Below are 22685 nucleotides of genomic sequence, written 5' to 3' on the forward strand. Positions count from 1 at the left end.
ATTATACCTTGCCAGATGTTTGCTTATTTTATTGGTATTTTATTATTTTTAAACAGCTTAGTTTTGCTGTCTTGTAACTTCGTAGTTTATCTTATTAACATGTGATATTAATAACTATGTTCTTTCCCTTGCTTTGTTCCTAATGAGTTGAGAATTTGTCTTGTTAATTTCAGCGCCTCTTTCCTAATACAAGTGCTCAAGGCTAAATTTCTCTGTAAATACTACTTTAGCTACATTATGTAAGTTTTAAATGTTCCATTTTCATACAACATACGAATTTTCCTGACTTCCGTTACCATTTCTTTGTCACACATGCTACTGGCAATGTGGCTTACAACTGACAAATGTAAGTTTCCTCAATTATTTTTAAATTATTAATTTGTAACCTAATCGCATGATGCAGATTATTCAAAATTCACCGAGGCTTGCTTTGTGGCCCCACCCAGACTTGCTTAAGTTTTGTAAATCTTGCCTGAGTATTTAGTACTTCTATTAGAATAATTTTGCTAATTGCTTTTTTTAGGATATCTAAATTCATGCTATTTTTCCCCTTGGATTTATCAATTAGTGGCAGGATTGTGCTTCATCATACATATATATGTATATATATTATGTATGTATCTATATGTTTCTATTGTTTTTTCATTTTGTTTTTGTTAAAGTTTATTTATTCTGAGAGAGACAGACAGAGAGGGAGAGAGAAAGGGCGAGAATCCCAAGCAGGCTCTGCACTGTCAGCACAGACCTTATGTGGGCTCGATCTCATAAACCTGGGAGATCATGACATGAGCTGAAGTAGAGTCAGGTGCTTAACTGACTGAGCTACCCAGGTGTCCCTACCTTTTATATTTTGAAGCCATTTTGTTAGTTGCATACATATTTGTATTTCCTAATGAGCTGAATTTTTTTCAATGGTGAATATTTTTACTGAAAAGAATTTTGTTTTAGAATCCAGTTTTCTGATATTGGGATTTGTAAACTAGTTTTTGTGACTGATATTGCCTGATGTATCTTTTCCCATCGTATTTCTCTGCATTCTGCTATAATGCAATGTTACGAGGTTACCAATTTCTACTAGTTCGTTCCACTCTGCATTTTTTTTTCCATTTCTGTCTTCCTTCTCTTTCCAGCCTTTTACTGGATTGATCAAATTCCCTTATTTCATCTTTTTCCTCTCTACTGTTTAATAAGATTGTACCCATTGCTGTTCTTCTGCAATTACTATTACTCTCCCTGGCATTTTAACGAGTGTGTTTGAGTTAAATTCTAAAGTTAATATTTCCACTCTTCCCTGGATCTCACTCTCTTCCCCTGAATGACCCCGTTTCTCGTTAAGTCACTAATCATCCTTTAAATGTCAGCTCAAATGCCATTTTGTTGATGATGCTTGTCCTGAAAGGACAGGGATCTTCTCGGTTTCTCTCTATTCTGTTCCTAATATGCAGCCATATGCTGGGCACATGCTATGCAACAATCCTGGTTGAAAGAGGGAAAGCAAAGAATGAGGGAGGGGAGGAGGGAAGACAGCAGGGACCTGATAAATCCAGAACAGAAACAATGCTGGATAGACAAAAGGGAATGTTATTTCTTTCTCATGTTATGGTTTGGAGCTAGGCTATTCTAGGCGGACATGGGGGTTCCATAGGGTCACCAGGCATTTAGGCTCTATTTTTTAGCTCTACTGTCTTTGTCTCATGGTTTGTATCATCAAGGTTACCTTCCAGTCCAGGATGGTGGCTGGAACTTCAGCTACCACAATCAAGTTCCAGGCAGAAATCCCCATGGAGAGGGAAAGGCATGAAAAATCATGGTGTTCATCGTTGGCCCCTTTTATGAAGCTGTACTTGGAGCTGCACCCACTTACGTCTTATTTGTCACAGCTAAGTTCCATGGTCTCACCTAGCTTCAGGAATTTCTTTTTTAAGCTGGGCAGATTGCAATTCAAATAAAACAAGGAAGTCTGTGTTATTAAGGACCATTTGGATTGCTGTTTGAAGATGGTCACTGAGGTGTGCGTTATAGACTGAGAGCCGCAGGGAGACCAGTATGAGGTGGTGGGATTCAGGGTGAGAGAAGTTGACATTCTGAATTAAGGCGACAGCAATAGGAATGAAAGGAAGGGTCTGTAATGAGACTTGACAGATGGGCAACAGGACCCTTGACAGCTCGTCTTCCCCTGATTTGCTGCAGGATTCAGGAGACACTTTGCCCATTGGTTCAATTTCACTTAGTAGATACTCTTTTCATTGAACTCAAGGTCATTACGAGTTAATCTCCTCGTTGAATGATGGAATAAAGAGGCAGACCAATTTGTATTTTATCCTAAATCTATGTAGGGCTCACATTATTTTTGAAAATATATTTCCAAAGGGACTTAGTTCCCCCCAAAGCTCTATTTCCAAAGACAGAGGAATAAAAAGAACATGGATTCCAGCATAGCAATTATTTGCTTGTAGATACGAGATACATACAAGGCCCAATGTCAGAAAATACCACTTAGGAAACCATACGGATGCTTATTTCCATGCTATAAACCATCTGTATTTCCTCTAGGTATTCCAAGAATCTTTTAAACCTAGCTTTTTCCTTCTCCCCTATACTTATTAAAAAAAAGAAAATGACTTCAGGTGTTTTGAGCATGGATATTTTTTACTTTTTCTTTTCTTTCTTTTTTTTTTTACGGAAATTGGGTTGGTAGAAATTCAACCATAAAGAAAAGGCAAAAATACTTGCAGATCTCTAATCTACTTTGGTCCTCTGGATACACAGAAGTAAAAGCAAAAGTTTTACTAAAGTAATATGCAGTGTCTTCTGTTACCAGGCCCTTCCTGGAAGCAAGATGAATTACTAAACTTTTCTGAGTGAAAACTAAGTGAGCCCTTCTCACTGAATGTAGCCTCGGGCTGTTGTATCCTTCAGTTTTTGCAGTGGCTCTTAGCAGGCGGGCTTTAAGTAGGCTGCCTCCCTGAATGTAGCCATGAGGCGTTTTTCACCTGTGGAATTAATTCCAGGGCGTTCCCAGATAAGAACTCACCTGGGTCGTGTGAAGGTCAAGCTGTGCTGGGTCAACCTCCACGGCCCAGGTGCCAGGGGCAACGCATGTTTCTCTGACCAGACAAGGGAAGCTCGAGGCAGGCTCTGGTTGGACTTGGGTGGAAACTTAGAGAAATGGAGAGGATGAGTGTCCAGGGCGCAGACTGGCAGAGGGCTGAGAGCAGGTGCCCACAGAGAGGATCCAGTCCTTCTATGTAAGGTCCAGGCACCTGCCCCTTGTACGGTGCCCACGTGTGCTCCTTCTCACATGTGCCAGACATATTTTCTTTCTATTGCGTCCTGGTTTCCGGGCTGCTGTTTTTGAATAAAACTGGTCTGCTTACGGGGGAGCGGGCTGCTACATAAAGGGCGGTGGTGAGCCTTTCTTGGGTAAAAGAACCCTAAAGAGTTTCTGGTGAAGCTCCAGGGACTTGAGTAGGGGCTGAGGACACCCTAAGCTCTGCCGACCCGGAGATGCCTCACCTCTCAAAACTTAAGTCTGCATCACCTGTAGCCATAATCATGGGTCTTTACATACATGAACAACAAAGAGCACTAGGCAATCCTAGCGTGGCATCAAATGGCCTATCTTTTCACCAAAATGTGGCCATCTGCAAACAAAGAAACACTGATGGGGTTGATCAGATGACCCAGCAGTTCAATGAATCCTTGAAAGCCATGGATCTAAAAGAAAGAAGACCAGGGTGCAAGAACACTGTGGTTGAGGACTGTGATATGTTGTCCCTGGCTCCTCTGTAGGAAAAGCCAGTGACGATGCAGACGCCTGGAGACCACGATTTCTGGACGGAGGTTTTTCATGACATTCATACTATCTCCTCGCGGCGTAAAGATCACAAATATCCAGGTTTCCCTTTGAGGGCGTTCCTGACCTACGGCCACATCTTCGCCTCTTCTGGGTGGCGATCTGGGCTCCGCTCGACAGAGGAGGCAGGGCAGCGACGTGGCTGGAATTCAGTCGGAAGGGAGAGACACAAAGAGGAGACAACACTGGTTACTTATTTCAGAGACGTAAGAGATCCCCCACATCTCCACACAGAAATTAAGGTGAATCAGGAAATGGATGGCGTTTTTCAAGTCACATGAAATCAGCGCCCCACGGTTCATCATTTTCACCAAGTGTTGGGCTAGGTTTCTCATATCTTTTTTTTTTTTTTTTTTTGCATTATGTGCATGGCTCATCAAAATCAGTCCAAGGAGAGCTATCATTTTATCCTGAAAGAAGAGAACTAAACAGTTTTGTTTTGAAATTATCACCTCTAGCTTTACGGTGCGATGAGAAGCAGCTTCAGATAGGTAGTTCTTCAATGAGGAATGACTTCTCAAAGAAAGAAAAAAAAGCCTCAGAAATTTCATTTGGAAAAAGGAAATCTATGGATTCTTTAAAATAATTTTCTTTGTGCAGAGCCTACTTCTGGAGCGCCTGGGTGGCTCAGTCGGTTGAGCATACGGCTCTTGGTTTCTGCCCTGGTCATGATCTCACCGTTCATGAGTTTGGAGTTCATGAGTTTGGAGTTCATGAGTTCATGAGTGTGGAGCCTGCTTGGAATTCTTCCTCTCTCCCTCTCTCTCTTCCCCTCCTCTGCTCTGTCTCAAAATAAATTAAAAAAAAAAAAAAAAAAAAGAGCCCACCTCTGTGCTGGGCCCCCGGCGAGGGTCTCACTTTCATCGCCTCCTATCTCCTTCATGCCAACAGAGGACACACTTACCAGCAGGTTGGTTTAAGCTCCAGATGAAAAGACTAGCTCAGAGAAGTAAAGGAGCTTTCCCCAGGTAACAAGGTGAAATCACCAGCAGTGTGGGTCCATTTCACTTTAAACTAAGGACGCACTATCTCATTCTTAATATTAATTTGCTTGCAATTCGTTATCATGAAATATACATATTCTAACTGCTTCCTTATAGCCCGTACATTGCATATAAAATCGACTCCCGCCCCACATACACATAAAGTTACATATTAAACATGATGCTATGATCCCTCCTGGGGTATGGTGTAGAAAGCTATTTTCTTCCCAGTGCTTAACTCTCTATATGCCAAGCATTTTTTTTTAAAGCGTGCATGCCTTTAACTGTAATGATGTTGAGGCGCACTGACAAGGATTAGCTAAACACATGGGTCCTCATTTCTGCCTCCCTTTTTCCTGATGGCTGGGGGCTCTACAGGTCCCCTCACTCACTCAAAGTCTGCAAGGTCAGGCGTAAGGTAGTGTCATCCCTCCGTTTCCGCCAGCCCCCCAGGAGCAGAACAGCCAGGCTAGACCTTGCCCAGCCTCCTCCCAGGGAGGGCTTCAAGGCCCTGGTGCCACGTAGGCAGAAGAATCAATGGGAATGTTAGGAAGGAGCAAGTGTCCTTCGTGCCAAGCCCAGAAGGAAGTGTTAAGCTTTCCATTAAGTCTCCAGGAGCCAGGCAGCTGCCCTGCACCAGGCGGAGTGCCCCCAGCACAACTCAGGAAACAATCCTTCTTCAAAGAGGCCCTCCAACACTGACATTTCCTCTGGATGTCTTACAGGAAATCCGAGTGAGCCCTTGAGTACCCACAGTGAGAGAGACAAACTGGAGATCTGGGGCTGGGTTGAGCTTCCACGGAAACCTTCAGAATTGCTTTTATGAAAAGCAATTCAGAATTATCTTTTATATAAAAAATATTTCTAGACTATAAAGACAAATCAATGTCACTTTGTATTTATTTCTATTGTCCTCCTCTTGGATCTACGTGGCTACTGCGTGAGCCACCACGCCTCACAGCCAGGGATGTGTTCTTTGTTTTAGAGATCAGCTCACTGGCACAGTTAGGGCACACCGGGCCCTTCCGCGTCAGACAAATCCCAAGAACCAGACCCTGTAGCGGCTGTGTGAATGTGGGCCATAGGGGCATCCTATGTCACTGCAGAGGGGACAGCGGTGGGAGCATTCATGCACTTCCTTATGCAAGGGAAACTTCCAAGCCACCTTCTGAGGCATCTGAGGCCCAGATCTGGATAAACAGGGCCCAGAGATACCGTTCCCCACCCCCATCCAGAGGGAAGAGTGACCCCCGACCCCTCTGAGTTCCAAACGGAAGTTTTGCAACAAAGTATCAAATTCTAGGCGTTTTGAAAAGTACTATGCTTTCCAGTCATGAATCTTTTCACTTTTACACTTGCTCCACAGGCCGAAAGATCCGACAAAAGTGCAACAAGTAACATTTGGTCCAGAATTGGACAAGTTGATTTTATCCATCCGAGGCTTTCTTTTCCGCGTGGCTCCCTGGGGACCCCCCTGACTTGCCTCCCTTGGTTGGTCGGATTTGTTCATTTCTCTAACTTCATTCCACTTAAGTTCAGCCGAACTAGCCGGGAGGTGCACCCTAAAATAGCTCCTCCAAGAACCCGAAGCAACCCTCGGTCTTTTAGGAGTTTCCAGCTCGGAGCACGCATGTGGATGTCACACAAAACGAACAAAATCACAAACTCGGAGTCCCGGAGGCCCAGGCCGCCCCTGCCCCCCCCCGCCCCCCACATGGCCAGATTCGGCCGGGGGACGCGCACGTACCTGGAGATGAGGCCGGCAGGGTGGGCGCGCCACGTCTCGGGTCTCGGCCCGCGAGGTCTCCCGCCCTTTATACCTCCTCCCCCCCACAACCCCCCCTGCCTCCAGGAGCCACGTCTGAGAGGCCGGATGGGGGAAGGGGGAGCCACGGAAAGTCTCTGCGAGGCGGGGGAAAGGGAGTCACCGAAAAGTGAACGCTCGGGCGCACTCGCACCAGGGAGGAAGGAGTGGGGCCGCTGGGGTGCAGGGGGCAAGCGGGCGAGGAGGGGGTCCCGTCCCGGGAAGGGCAGCGGCGGGGGCGGGGCCCGGGGAGGTCAGGCGCGGGGTGGGGCGCTCGGGTTTCACCCGCGCGGGGTGGGGCGGAGGAGGGCCGCGGGGGCGGGCCCGGGCGGGGGGGGGGGCGGGGCGAGGCGGCCCCGAGCTCCCGCCCCGAGCTCCCCGCCCGCGCGCCCCGCGCCTCTCTACTCGCCGGGAAGGCGGCGCCGGCGGCGGCTGCTCTCGCTGAGCCCGCTCCCGCGCAGCGTCCTCCCGCCGCGGGTGGGCTCCGCAGCCCCCTGCCGGCCGCGGCCCTCGCCTGGCGGCGGCTCCCACCCTCCGCAGGCGCGGCCCGGCCCGTGTGGCCCTTCCCGGGGGGCTCCCCTCTCCGACCCGTGGCTGCCTGGCAGAGCTGGCTCCGGCACCCAACTTTGCCTTTCCCGGTCCGTCGCCCCCGCTGAGCACGAACCTGCTCACCCCCGGCCCGGCTGCGCGCCCGGCGCTCAAACCGACGCCCCCAGCCCGGAGCGCAGCGAGCGGGGGTGGGTTTGGGCAAGTGGTAACGGGGCTGAGGCGGCCGCTGCCTCGACTTTCCTCGCCGGGCACCGAAGAGGACCCTCAGAGCTGCTCGGGCCCCAGGCGCCGGATGACTGGCAGGAGGAACGCGCCTCGCACCTGGTGAGCGACCCCCGCCCCGTCCCCGCGTGGCCGTGGCCGCAGCCCCGACCGTGCAGCGTTGCTGGCCGCGCGACCCGGGGGCGGCAGTGGTCGGCGGGTGGGTCGTGTGGATCTCAGGTGGGGTCGGTCTGGCAGGCGCTGGGCGGGGGAGAGCCGGTGGCCGCGCGCACGGGATTAGGACGACCCTCCGTGCGGGGCACCCACACTTGGGCTAGTGCACGGGCTGGAAGTTTGTGTCCCTGTCTTTGCCGAGGTCGGAGCGCGTTGAGGGAAGGAGCGGAAGCGACGCGGCGGGCGATCTGGCGTTGGCGAGGCGGGACCCCTACCCACCACCTAGGGAAGGTGCGCAGTGGGGGGCTGAGCGCGCACCCGGCGCGCGTCCGGGCTCGCGTAGTCGGGGGCGATGCGCTGGGGTCCCGGGGTCTTGGGCTTCGCAGCCCCGCCGGCTGGGGCAGATTTTCCTGTTCGAGTTACGGGGGCTTTGCGGCGCGTGTGAGAGACCGGGAGGCCGTGGGACTTGGGCTCAACTCCGCCAAGCGCTTTGCTTAATGAGGGAGAATGAGGCTGGGGCTGCCGGGGCCCGGGAGTGCCGGATGGTTTGCAGCGCCAGGCGAGTCCCTTTCCACGGGCATTTCTTCGCGGCTCCACGGTTTCGCATCCCCTGGCTCAGGATTTCGGAGCCGGAGGTACATCTGGGCCCCGGAGGGAACTGGTCCTCCAGAGATGTGCAGGGAAACCGTCGCCAAGGAGTGGACTGGGCTCCCTCCCCGCGGCGCCCAGTGCCCGGCCTAGCGCGGTCAGATCCGGATTCCCGGGGCTTTGGCGGGAAGCGCGTCTACCTCCTCGCCCTTTTTCCTTGCTTTGTACCTGGATGCGGCGGCTCAGAGTTGGGATTTAACTTTCCTGCGCCTGCGGCGTCCCGGGGATTGCCGGCAGGGGGCGCTGAGAGCGAGCACTGGAAGAGGGAGACAGGATGCTGAGAGCAGGTACTCTGGGCCAGTGGGTGGGGGTCCTAGTCAACAAACAAGGGCACTCGTCACATCTTGGGAGTGGGGGGGGGGGGGGGGGAGCTGATCCTTCAACCGAGGGAGCTGTCAGCCTTGCTAGAGAAGCGACAGGAAAGGTGGTTGCCAAACACAAGTCTAGAGAAAGGTTCCTTCCAGAGACAAACATATCCCTGCAAACTCTTCTGTCTATGCGTCTGTCTTCATCCTTGGGATTATTTACTCAAAGAAAAATAAATAAGTAAATAATAATAATAATAATGTGTTGTCAGTATGTTTAGTACTGACAAGGTTCTGTTCCTCTGGAGAATGTTAGTTAAAATGCCAGGAGTTACGCATGGTTGTGGCATCTTGCTTTCAAGAAAAGCAATCGTATGTCACAGTTAGCTTATCGAGAAGAGCTCTGTCATAAAGGCCAAGTTTGGAAACAGCAGATATGTTTATTCATTCCACAGTTAGTCTTTCCTAAGTAGACACAGAAAGAAAAGAACATTCTTTACTAGGCAAGACTTGTCACATGTAATTAGGATTAAGTTAATTGCTAATTGTGCCAATTTTATAGTTGAAGAGGGGTTAATGCTTATCATGCACCCCTTTGAGTGACCAGTTCCCAGTTTCAGTCCAGGGAGATAATACCTGGAATCGTGTATTACCCAAATAACTTTTCTGGTCTATGCCTGTGTTTGTATCAGAGGAAACAGGGATTTTTTTTTTTTTTATCCCAACCATTTTTCATTTTGTTTTTAAAGAAAAAGCAGTCTGACATGTAATTGTTTGGGCCACTTGGAACACAGATTTCTTTTTCCTTGAGTTTCTTTCTTGTAAAAACCTTACCACAAAATAGAAGCTCATCCACGGTGTTGAAAGTTCACACTAATCATTTGTGCGCTCATGGAACGCAGGGGTGATGAACTGGTACCTGCTTTTACATGCTTTTAGTCTATGCGTACTTTCCTTAATAGGGAGAAGATGGATGGTACTAATCATTTTGTGCCTTTTAGGAATTACACTAACTTATTTGGTTGTTTTAATGGCAAACAGCTGCGAGATCCCTGCTGGGAGCAAAGACTTTGGTCTCTTGGGTGGTAAAGCTTGTCTCTGTCCAAAAGCAGTTTCTGAGATGTTCAGAATTTGGTAAAAATAAACCTGCATTCTTCACTGCCGTTTCCTTTTAAAATTGTTTCTTCAGCATGTCTGGATAGAACGGAACATAGAAACATACAGTGCAATGGTTGTTAAAGTTGTCAGCTCTGGGGCCATAATGAATATATGCACATCAGAGTAAGCTTTTGCTTAAGTTTTAGAGGGTTCACAAACCTTCTGAAGACCCATCCGTGGTTTTGCAGTAAGACCTCTTGCTTGAAAGTCACTGGAGACTCTTAATTCAGGGACAGATGTTAAAACTGAAAAACTTTTCTTTGTTGTACGCTAGCTATGGGACTATGTTGAATGCTCTTGGTGTTGGAGAGAGCTGCTTAACTGAATCATTGCATAATTTTTATTAGCTTGATAAGTATTTTGAATGACTCCAACGTTGGTCTTTCTTTTGGGTTACAAGGTCATTGAGATGAAGGCTTTGGTTGTGATAAACATACAGGAAAGTGGGAGTGGGTGAAAAAGAACTTTGCTAAATGGCCAGCCAAAGGTATAAAAGGCAGTCCATCACCTAAGCAAGTAATTATGAACTCTAGAAATAACTGAGATAAGAACATAATCTCAGAAGGTTTGCATTGCCAATCATACAGTGTGCAAGATAGAACAAATTAGTTTAGAATATGTCTGAGTCTAGGAAGGCACTTCTGTAGTAGAATTTATGTACAAGTGTTTCAGAAAAGTAGTCCTGGATCCTGCAGTAAATCCTCTATAATTCTTGATTCTAAAATTATACCAAAGTTGTATTAAAAATGCTTCTGAAATTGTTGCTATAGTTACTTAGACCAATTGCTTAGGGTATAATTATAACACCAAGGTGACAAATTTTTATGTTTAGTGTTAAATAATTTTTAAAATGTAAATTACAGCATCTAACAAATTGAGTTCTGCCCAAGTGCAAAGTGTGTGGTGTGGAACCTTGTACATTTCTGCCCACCTGCATCTATTTGCAAATTTATGCAGAGAAAGTGAACTATTTTCTTGAGTCCTGAGATGAGTATATGTAAGTGCTTTGAGTTGTTTGTCCTACTTCGTGTATTGTTGCTGACAACACAGACATTTTCACATATGTTTCCCAGCAACCTTTTAGAACTGAGACGCAGAAGCTTTGTCGAAAATTACCAGTTTTTATCACCCTGCTTGCTGCCTTGTAGAAATGATCTGCTGTAGATAGGGGGCAATCTGCTGTCTCTAATCCCTGCACCAAGTGGTAGCATCATCATGGTAAATTCGACAGGTGAGGAATAGCTCGTAGGGAAGCAGTTTGAAGAAGCGGCTTTTGGTATGCTTGATAAATATATCGATATTATTTCTTTGATGAATTTGCTAGGTATTGGTTATCTGGATATATGAAATCAAATCCTAACAGCAAGACGAAGAAAAAAAAATTAAAGTGAGCTAGCATATACACAAGTAAACTTTTCACTTTCCACGAGCCTACCTAAAATTTGTTTTGATTTGGAATTTAAGGCAAACGGAGTAAAGCAAGCGAAAATTTGATCCAAGAGAAGATGGAGCATAAGTAATTTACTGTAATGTACTAGTATCCACACGATTGATCTTTGCCATCTACAGGTTGTGGAGCTAAGGAAACCTGTCTCTGGATTTCAGTGTTTTGAATCCAGGCGGCTTCAAAGACAAGTTGTATTTCACCTGGGGCATGACATTTACAATAGGATTAACCCAACAGTGGGCTCAAGAAAACAATTTTTTTTTTCAAAGGAATTGCTGCTTTCTTTTTCTTTTCCCTCTGTTGTTGGTGTTTTCTTTTTTTCCTTCTTTCTTTCTTTCTTTCTTTCTTTCTTTCTTTCTTTCTTTCTTTCTTTCTTTCAAGATAAATGGTTGCCTGGTAAGAGCAAAGATGGACATACTTTATGTCTCTCTCCTGAGTTTTAAAATATATTGGCAGAGTACTGTTATATTTGGAAAAAGTAAAGTCATTCCCCTCTTTGCTCTCTTTTCTCCCCCACGTGTGCTAGAATTGGTTTCCTGATGAATATTGAAAAGCACCGTATTCTGAAAGAGGTTAAATTTTTCTGGGGGTGAATATCTTTTATTTCTGGAAGGCCGTGAACGCACTAATCTTTTATCTTCCCGTCTTTCATTCCTTACTAGTCACTATATCTCTAGGATTGGCCATCCTGTGCTTCTGGGGATGATGAGAAAGTATCTGTTGGAACAGTTGTATGTTATGTTGCATTTTTATGTACATTTGTGAGTAGATCACATTACTGCAATGGGTAATTCAATTACAGATATGTATGATAAATAACCAGGAGAATGACAGTATCAGAAGCCAGCTCTCCTGGAGCAATGATACTGTATTTGCTGAGATGTGAAATTAAATAAGTTCTAGGCAAGTGACAATCAGGACTGAGCAAGGACAAATTGTTCACGGGAAATAGAGCCTCTTTCAATCAGTTCAAATTCACCCAACATTTGACAACGATTTATGATGTGCCTATGCAAAGAAAAGCAGAGTCAAAAAAAGCAGTAAGAGAAATCCTGCTACACGGTTTCTGTTGAGTTGTCTGCAGCATCATCAAATGGCTACTGCTTGGCTTAAACTTCCTGGAAGCAATGCATTCCTCCCAGACTGGCTCTAGATAAAGTTCCTCACAAAGAACTTCCCTTTCTGTAACAAAACTGGAGACGGGGCACATCTGGGAGAGGGCTTCCGAAGCCACCAAGGATGCAGCTGCCGGCTGCCAGGACCGCACTAGCTTTCTGCTGAAAGAACGCATCGGATGCCAGGGACCAGGGGGGGTTGGACGTCCTGCAACCACATGGATTTTAGAATCACAACTGGGTTCTGGGATTCCTTTTACGGGACCGAGATTTAGACCGGCTGTAAAACTCGACCGATTATAAAGCTGACAACAGTGTTTGTAACTGGTGGTACAAAGCAAAGATAATTGCTCTGGATATTAAACTCCCTCGGGCCAGCAGATGTGGTAGTTAAGCCATTGTTAATGTCCGTTGACATACAGCATGAGCTAAATAACGGATTTGCTTCTGAGCTGTCTGCCGTGTAAATTCCTGTGTGTTGTAACTGTGGACCTGACTTTAAGAAAGTTCTAGGGCAGCTGGGGAGAATAATTACTAGAAGCCCACGGTTTAATAGAGCTGCTTGCCTAATCGGGCAGGGCAGTTGGGAGAGGCGTCAGCCTTAGAGGGAGCACTCGCTGGCACTGGAGGAGTCCCAAGGGGACAGGCCCGCCTGCTGGTGCTGGAGACGGGTCTGCGGTGGTGCCCCCGGATTCCCAGCCAGAGCGGGCAGCTGGAGGGGTGGTGTGGACAGCAGCAGTTGACGGTGGTGAAATCGTCCCTGTCTGACTTGGACGGTGATAGAGGCTCTGTTGAGGTCCCTGTGCAGAGGTGGCCAGTGGAGTACGTGGAGGGACTTGGAGATGGCCAAGACTCCGTGCTGGGTCTGGGTCAGAATCCCACCTCTGCGTCGTGTCCTGGGAGCCTTACAGAAACAGGTGCTCCAGAAGATGAAGGGGAGGAGGAGACCGGAAGCGTGCTTGGGCATCTCTGCAGGCGTGGTGAGGGTGTTTGGTAACCAAGATGGAGCCTCAGGAATGATAACACGAAACACACTAGAGCTAAGTTGTGACTCAGAGGACAGGTCAAGGGAACAAGTCCTTGAATTTGCCTGCAGTGGTAGAACCAAGAAAGCTGGGCTCCGGCCTGCTGAGTGTGGGTCCAGGGCTGGTCAGACTGCGGCTGCTGAAGTGCAGGATGGGGTCCTTGGACCCGGGACCTGAGGGGGCACTGAATGGTCTCAGCTGCAGGAGAGATGGGCACCTGGGACGGAGAAGTTTGACTTGGCAATTAGCATGAAGACACTTTATGTGTTTGAAGACATCTGTACTAAAACATAAGAAATGGAAATTCAAAGATGTTGTTTACTTATTTAAAATAGCACTCCCGGGCCCCTCGGTGGCTCATTCTGTTAAGCATTTTGGACTTTGGCTCAGGTCATGATTTCACGGTTCGTGAGTTCGAGTCCTGCATTGGGCTCTGTGCTGACAGCTCAGAGCCTGGAGCCTCCTTCAGATTCTGTATCTCTGTCTGTCTCTGCCCCACCCCTGCTTGTGTTCTGTCTGTCTCTCTCAAAAATAAATAAACATTAAAAAAAAAATAGCACACCCCCCCCAAAAAAATTCCAGGAAACATGGAATCCTCGTTACATATCTTCATACATTATAGAGAGTTCAGGAATTCTGGACTAAGTTTAGAAATATGGCAGGCTTTCTTATTTCTGAGAATAGGCCAATAAGCCTGGTCACTTAGTTGGATTTATAGATTTAATAAGCCAAAACAAATGAGTGGCTAAACGAAATGTGGTATAGCCATCCAATGGACTACTAGTCAGCAATAACATGAATGGATTCTTGATACATGCTGTGCTGTGTGTGAACTTCAAAACATTCTGCTTAGTGAAAGAGGCCAGTCACAGAGGACCACATATCCTATGATTCAGTTTGTATGAAACGTCTAGAAGATGCAAGCCTATAAAGACCGAATGCAGATTAGTGGTTGCCTGGGGCCTGGAATGGGGATTTGGGAGGGCCTGACCATGGGCAGGCCGGTCTTTTGGGGATGATGGAAATGTTCTAAAACGGGATTGTGGAGAGTCCTACAACCCTACCCTGTACATTTACTAAAACCCATTGAATTGTACACTTACAAGGAGTAAATTTTGTAGTATGTAAGTTATATCTCAATAAAAGTTGCTTAAAAAGAAAAAAAGGAACTGTGACATAATCTCTACTGTTTGAGTGCCTTAAACTGCCATGGGCCCACGGCGCCTGGGTGGCTCAGTCAGTTGAGCATCCGACTTCGGCTCAGGTCATGATCTCGTGGTCCGTGAGTTCGAGCCCCACGTTGGGCTCTGTGCTGACAGCTCAGAGCCTGGAGCCTGCTTGGGATTCTATGTCTCCCTCTCTCTCTCTCTGCCCCTCCCCCGCTCATGCTCTGTCTCTGTCTCAAAAATAAAATAAACATTACAAACAAAATTAAACTGCCATTGGCCCAAACAAATCCCGCCGTTTAGTGGCAGTCCTATTCTGCGTTTCCCTGAGTTTCACAAAGTCTGGTGCCGATGCTGGAGGATGCTGAGGTGATGGGCATTTCTTTGACGCAGAGGCTCTTCCTGGGAAGTGTGTCCACATTGTGACCTCTTTTATGCAAATGAGCAAACCCAGGTTGCTTTTGGATGAGACCACAGAACCGAATTAAATCACTCAATTCAACTAACCAGCCAGTCTAGCTCGTGGGTGTGTTTGGTGCCCTCTGTTCCCAGTCGTGCGTTAGACTGGATTGTTCTTCTGTCCGTTTTATTATGTGGCATAGCTGGGGGTGGAGGGGAGGCAGTCTTTGGAAACACAGCATCTCCTGGTCAGAGCTGCAGGGTCTGGAACTCTGGAGAACTGCTCTGTTCACAAACAGTGCTGCTTTCCCGTGGTGGGCAAAGCCTCCACGATGCCTGCTGCTGGGTCCTGGTACCTGTGCTTAGCACGGCTTTTCCTGCGGCTGGTGAGGCAGGCAACTTCTTAAACAGCCAGATGCAGTGGAAGGGTGCAGATTTTTTAAATGCCCAGAGCCTGAGTACTTAAAGCAGAGTGTTTTGTTTTGTTTTGTTTTTCTCCTTTTAGAGGAGAAGAGTCGCCGTAGCATCGCTTCTAGCTCTTTCTATCCTGCTTTGACGAGTTTTGCGGTTAAAGCGCCAGCTGAAATTAGGTTACGGGGAGAGCTACATATGAATTGCCTGGAATTTCCTTGCTCTTGGACTGTTGTCTCTGGGTGGGGGTGTGTCTTTAGCTGTTCCCTCTTGTTTATTGCAACTTCCATCTGTTTAGGGCATTAAAATCCTCTCTGCCTCCTGCCACGGGCTTCCTCGGCTCTCTCTCGGGCACCTTACTCTCTCCACACCAGTTGGTTTCCACATGGTGACTTTCCATGGGAGTGTTTACTTTGGCACAGACTGTCCGAGCTCCAGATACACCCAGGATGGCTTTTCGAGAGCTGGCCGCAGCTTGCAGGCCTCAGAGCTCATGCGCGTCTCTCCATTAGCAATAAAGTATTTTTATCCAGCCCTGTGATGTTTCCGACAAGCATTTTCTAACAACGCTTAATTTCTTCAGTCTTTGTAGTTGCGGGCAACAACTGAGATTGACCAAATTTCAAATCCTAGTGCGATAGCTTTATTGACTTCTTACCAATGTTATTTCTGATTGGCTTATCCCACATTTGCCCGCTCCCAGACTTGCAGCCTAGATGCAAATTAAGAGTAATAATTATAAAATGACTATGTTTTTCTATTACCAGTCCTAAATTATTACTCATCTTTGGTGAGTGGAAAGGAATTATTTTTGAGATTACATTAGTATTTCCTTTTGCTTATTAGAGGGCAAAGGGGTGGGTGACATTTTTATTTTTGATGTCACTTTTGATGGTTTAAATTGGTCAATAACACACTGGTTACGTGGGTATTTTTAGTGGTGGTTTTCTTTCATTTTCAATGAGCTAATATTCCCCGGATTTCAAGGATAACTAGTTAGGCATTCTGTTAAACAGATTGGTTACATGATTAGAGAAATTTCCATGTCGCTAGGACTGATACTTAGTTTTGAAACCTCAGGAGTAAGAAGCAATGTGATGTTCTCTTGCTTTAAGACCTCCTTTAGAGAACTGTTGATTTGTATCGGCTCTGATAGCTAGAATTGATCATAATGAAATAAGGGGGAGTGTTACGTCAGGAACTACGTGAAGACATTGTCCTCAGTGGAGAAAATGCATTAGACTATTACTTTTGATGATTTTTTACTTTTTCCTAACCATTTCCTTTTCTGGAAAGCATCCAGATGTTAATATCGAATATTGATTTTATTTATTTATTTAAAAAAAAAATTTTTTTTTCAACGTTTATTTATTTTTGGGACAGAGAGAGACAGAGCATGAACGGGGGAGGGGCAGAGAGAGAGGGAGACACAGAATCGGAAACAGGCTCCAGGCTCTGAGCCATCAGCCCAGAGCCCGACGCGGGGCTCGAACTCACGGACCGCGAGATCGTGACCTGGCTGAAGTCGGACGCTTAACCGACTGCGCCACCCAGGCGCCCCTCGAATATTGATTTTAAACACTAAGACGTATAGGATCCTAACTTTACTCTGGCAGTTTGGAACCAGGAAACAGCCTGGAATGTTCATTTCCCAGCCCTGGGCTGTGTAAGGCTAATGTGCAGGTACCTCTTACCTTACTTCCTGTCCTTTTTCCGAAGTTTAAAATCGGAGGAAGTTTGCCAACCTGTCAGCAAAGGAAAACTCCTATAAAGTTTGAGCTAGGAGGTAAAGATAGGCATTTTCATGATTTAAGTTTAATATTGCCAGGCTGTAAATAGAAAAGGAAGATGATGTTTTCAGAGCAAGGGTCCAGTGCCCAGATGTTGAACTCTGTCCAGGGTAAGGGGCGCAGATGCCCAGTGTGAGAAGGAGAATGCTGGACTCTGGTTTCTTTTCTGTTCCAACAGGGCTGTTCCTCAGATATCCTTTGATGGCTTTTTCAGTTTTCTCTTACTAATCCAGCAGCCTTTTAATTATTGTGTTCCTCCTTTACCAGAAAAGCGTTGAGCCAAGCTGAGTTCGTGATGTCTTCTAATTGACCGTATCGTTTCTAATAAGAGCCGGCTCACTCTCTTTGCCTTCCCTTCTCTGTTGCGGTGTCCATCCCGCCACGTGGAAAGGGTTTGCCAGGTTTTGTCCTGTCTGATACTGTTTGGCGTCTCCAGCACCTGACTCTTTGCCGAGGGGCTTCAGAGTTCCTGTTGATGCCCCATGACCGTGCGAGACATGTTCTCTCACCCAGAGTCTCGTTCACGTGGTACTTCGCGTTGGCTCATACAGGTCGGACCTCATCTAGGTCGGTTAAGAGTGTGACAGGAATGTGATGGCTGTTAAGTCACACCCCGACATTTGCTGCACGTTGGATGGTGTTCCCAAGCTGGGAAAAACATGCAGCTCGAAGCATTTGCTCCAGGGCAGTAGGAACGCCTCCATTCCCGAGTCACGTCATGATGGAAGGGACCTGAAGCCTCTTTGGATCTCTCTCTGACTTCCTTGGCTCCCAGTCATACCTTAAAGGTGGTGCTCAACAGGTGGGGATACCTAAACCCATGTGCTTGGGTTGGAAACATTTCCCACTCTTCCTATCCAGCCCGTCGCTTTCTTTTACAATGCGCATCTTAAACCAGTGTTTTCCTGCAACTTTCTATATGTAGAAATACCGCCCTTGGATGTGAACTGTGCAGTGTTCAGGGGCGTGGCGCTGGGGGAGGGTGGGGAGGGGAGCCCTTTGCAGAGCTCTGCAAGGCCAGCCAGTGCACCGTGGCTGTCTCCGCTTTCCCAGCCGACTCCAGAGTCAGGCCTGGAGCCAAATTTACTCTCCGTCTGCCAGCAGTGATGGAAACTCCTAGGTCCTATCACCAGCTCGTGAAAAGAAATCATTCAGGAAACTGCAAGCTGGCAAGTAAGAATTGCAAAGATTCATTCACTCGAAAGCTTACGCCTGCAAATGTTATTTAACTTTGAACAATTTCTCCAGGCCCACCTGCTGGGTTTCCATCTCCTTGAGGTTTCTCTTGGTGCAGAGGAAAGCCTGGGAAGGATTCACAGTGGGGATCTGATGGCATGTGTCCTGGGGATGACATCAGCTGAGGGGCCTCCCGGAGTTCCCACACGTCTTGCATCCCGGACCCGGGCATCTGTGCAGTAGGTTCTCTTCTGCAGAACTTCGTGGAGTAAGTGTAAAGGTTGGGACTTTCGTTGCTAAAGTTATAAACCGCAGAACAATAGAGGGGAACATCAGTCTTCATAGTGATCAGATACCCTGTCAATTAAAATACCTTGAAGACCGTTTTTAAAAGAGTATTTATTGACACATTAATTGTTTATTGAGGTAAGCTCAAGAAAGTGAATGCTTTGAACTTGGACCATGACCAGAGAGAAGATGAACTTGACAGGCACGGGGAACGGGTTACTGAGAGTAGCATACTGTAAGTTTTTGTTTGAGAAGAAGGGCATTTTCCTAGGTCTACATAGAATTTAAAGGGACTTTTTTCTTTTTTCTTTTTTAAAGTTTATTTTGAGAGAGAGAGAGAGAGAGAGACAACATGAGTGGGGGAGGGGCAAACAAAGAGGAAGAGACAGAGAGAGCAGGGGAGGGGAAGAGAGAGAGAGGGAGGGAGAGAGAGAAAATCCCAAACAGGCTCTGCCACTGTCAGTGCAGAGCCCCACATGGGGCTTGAACTCAACAAACCGAGAGATCATGACCCGAGCCGAAATCAAGAGTGGGATGCTTAACTGACCGAGCCACCCCAGCACCCTGAGACTTTTTTCTTATTATAATGCAAGTTATAAGCAAAAATCACACACTGCAGATTCAGACACAATTTGAAAGTGTATTTTATTTGTTTGTTTTGGTTGCTAGAAGGGAGTAGTGTAGGCTTTGGTGTGAATTGGGGAAGAAGACCAGATCAACATTTTTCATTTCATATTTGTGACCCTGAGTTTCTTGATAATCTCTCAGAAAATCCTAGGTTTCTTAATTTAGTGACCGATTAGTTTGATCTTCTCTCTTCAGAGGGAAACATCATGACTTCTCAGCCAGGGATTGTAGGTTAGAACAGCACAGTAAGGTGCAGATCGGCTTCCAGAATGCTCCAAAGTGTCACCCTGCCTACTTCTCCCGTTTTGGAACGCCTGGCTCCATTGGTGGGTCAGTTTGGGGTCAACGTGAAGGAGGGGCACAGAAAGGAAAGGATCATCCTGGGTAATGGAGCCCCCTCTGAGCTCCAGAGAATGTTGGTTCCACTTTTCTTTTCGATTTAATAAAGGCCACACTGGCTTGTTCTGTCCTCCTCCTGTGTCTGAGGCCGCAAGAGCTCTGATCCTCCCCATTGTCAGGGAGCTTGTGATTTGCAGAAGAGCCCATTGGTGTGTGGCTCATGGGCCTGAATGCAGTTTATTATTTGCCACTAAGTAAGTGTTTTTTGATGGGCTTTTTTTTTGTGTTTAAATTAAAAGTGTATGTTCCCCCGAGAGCTGGCTTTGGGGCCCAGATTTCCTGCCTTGGGGTTGTTGGAGGAAGTGCTAAGTGGGGAGAAAAGGACCACGATTGGAGGCTTGGTAAAATCTTAGTCAAGACGCCTGGACAAAGAGTGCAGTCAGTGAGTGGCTCAGCTAGGGGACTGATATGGGGGGCCCAAGTGGCCTTTGGGGGTTCTTCTTTAATTGCACTTTTGACTGAACACCTGGTTTAGTTAAGCCTGCAGGGGTATATTTAGGAAAACAAATGAGAAACACCTCTGGGAAGGCTGCTCATTTCAAAGTGTGTGGGATGCTCATGTTTATCTTTGTTGCTGGTCAGGGAAGGGCTACTGTGTCTTTTTAAATCTAGCTCTTGGGGTCGACTTTGACTTCTGCCAAGTAGCCATTTTGCCCGATCATGTTACAGTTTATGAATATATGTATGTTGCGAACATGTTATAGCTTATGTCAGCTGTTGACAAAGTTCCCGTGTGGAGGTCCATCTGCCAAGCTCCAGTGCCAACCAGGTCTGTCTCTTGTACCTTCCAATGTGTAGGAAGGAAAGGATTTTGTAGGTGTATTTCTGTAAAAGTTTGGCCTTAGGTTTTTAGGAATTGGTAGAAAGCTAAAGGAATTCTTATAAAGACATAATTAGAGTACATAAGGAACGGTAAAATGTACATGTTTGAAATGCTTTGCCTTTCTGAACAATTGGGAGGTTGTTAGCTGTTTCCTTTTCTCACATTGGCTTCCAGATGATTAATTGGATTTACGTAATTAAATGCTCCACATTTAAGTGGAGTGGAGGCCCAGGGAGTATTCTGAAAATAGTATCAATTGTTTTCTATTGATCTACGGCATACAACATGGCTTGCTTCTACTTAGAGCAAAGACATTCGGTTGTATATTCATCATCTTTCGCTTTAAGTTATTTAACTGTAAGTTCTAAAGTGAAAAGTCTATTTAAAATATCTTATGGATGATCTCACAAAATCCCATATCATGAAATTCTGTCCCTTTACTGCACTCCAGGGGAGTAAGCCAGCTTTGAGCACGGTTCTCTTGCTGCCACAGTATTTGGAACGTTTGGAGGGGCAATGGGGCTATTTTTAGCAAATTCAAATGTATCCTGTGGTGACCAATTTCCAAGGATCCAAAATTAGTCACGGGATCTTGGACAGCACAGTGTCAAGGGCTCAGACAACGTGCCTGTTCCACATCTTTGCATTGCCGACCTGAATCTGACGTTAGGATTGATTGCTTGGGTCAAACAATACATCATTGTGTGGAGATAACAAAAGAATCACCTCTCACTGTGAACAAAGGGGTCAGAAGCTATGGAATTCGGGGCTGGGCCGAGTGGGCGAGGATCAAATTGGCAGTGGTTCAGCCTGTTGGAAGATGACAGTGCCTTGATGATGAGGACAGTTAAAAACCCGACGGGTATGTTTATGTTATTGGTAGGGGTACAGAGATGAACAGCCGAGATCCTCCTTCCCCCCTCCTGTTTTGTTTACATGAACAGAAGGTCAAAGGAGGACCCTTTCAGGCTGAAAGTCTTGCTTACCACACTAACCTTTCATCTGTAGTAAAGAGATAGAGTTACCCTCCTGAAAAGATCTCTTACACATGTTGCCCCCAATCATGCCAGAGTCAAATGACCAGTTTGCTTTGAAAGAATTCTATTTCCACTTCCTTATGTCTAGAGAAACCCTTCGTTATTCAATATATATGTAGCCTACAGTTGTCCTCGGCAGTGATGGTTGATTACCGTTTTTCCCCAAGGGTTTTTTTTTTTTTGTTTGTTTGTTTGCTTGTTTGTTTGTTTGTTTGTTTGTAAAGTAATCCATAGTTTACAAGATGATCTACTTTTGAACAGTTTTATTCTGACAAGCCTTTCTGTCCTCTTAGTTCAAACTGACATGGCAGGCAGGAGGTTGACTTGATTCAAAGGAAGGGCAGTGCATTTGGTTGAATGCTAGCATCTTATCTGTTGAATGTGGAGGGCCTCCTAACTGATAATACCATTCCATAGACTTCCAGAATTTGGAAGATGGGGAGGCTGTCCAGTGTTTGTCTCCAGGCAGGGATTTTTCTAAACCTTCATAGAGAGATGGTGACTTATTATGTTCTTCTTCTTCTTTAATGTTTATGTATTTATTTTTGAGTGAGACAGAAGCAGAGAGAGAAGAGAGAGAGAGGCAGAAAGAGAGGGAGACGGAGAATCTCAAGCAGGCTCCATCCCTGGATCCCACGAACCATGAGATCATGACCTGAGTTGAAACCAAGAGTCAGACGAGTAGCGGACTGAGCCACCCACGCGCCCCCATATCGTGTTCTTAAGGGCTTACACAGGGGTTCCATTATAACGTGGACCATTTCTTTTTAGTGTAGTCCAGAGGAGCTGGACAGATGAAAGGTAGCTTGTGTAGTTACCTAAAAAATGATGACCAGAAGCTTCCTTTGTGCCAGAGCCCAAGCCCTGCCCTGGGAATACGGTGTGTACAGGACAGAGGTTTCTGCTCTGTTGGTGTGTATTTTCAAGAACTTTAACGAGGCTTCAGGTTCATTCGGACACTGAGGATTGTCCAGAACCCCGATCCGGGAGGGCTGTGATAGCGGGTGGAAGAGTGGGGCTGGGCACAGTGGGGACAGTGCGCTTGTCTGTGCCCTGGCTATGCTGCCTCACTTCCTGGGACTGAGGGAGCAGTGGAGGTGTGGAAGGTGCACACCCAGGCGGCCCGGACCTGCGTTCGGTCCCCTCTGCCCAGGATGCACAGCCGCTCTCTCAGAGCACCTGCAGCGAGGCGGTGGTGTCCTCAGACTCGTTCTCTAGGTTCTCTAGGTCCTGTGTGAGTAGAGAGGGCCTGAAAATCAGGAGCTTCCAGGTGAGTAAGGATCCAGGTGTTCATGGACTCCCTT

The 22685-nt window shown here is 46.6% G+C and overlaps 1 protein-coding gene and 1 non-coding gene across 2 annotated transcripts in view; one reads left to right on the forward strand and one right to left on the reverse strand.

Moving 5' to 3' along the window:
* Positions 1 to 4097: 4097 nt before the first annotated feature.
* On the reverse strand, positions 4098 to 4168 carry LOC115526955. The gene has a single exon (XR_003972808.1). It is a non-coding gene; the product is annotated as a small nucleolar RNA SNORD123 (small nucleolar RNA).
* Positions 4169 to 7359: 3191 nt separating this feature from the next.
* SEMA5A (semaphorin 5A) overlaps positions 7360 to 22685 on the forward strand; it is a 477201-nt gene continuing 461875 nt past the window's right edge. The window contains exon 1 of the mRNA XM_030332665.1: positions 7360 to 7516. The gene's annotated coding sequence lies outside the window, so the exon portion shown is untranslated. The remainder of the gene's footprint in view (positions 7517 to 22685) is intronic.

Source organism: Lynx canadensis, chromosome A1 (assembly GCF_007474595.2).
Source record: "Lynx canadensis isolate LIC74 chromosome A1, mLynCan4.pri.v2, whole genome shotgun sequence".
In the NCBI taxonomy this organism is placed as follows: Eukaryota; Metazoa; Chordata; class Mammalia; order Carnivora; family Felidae; genus Lynx; species Lynx canadensis.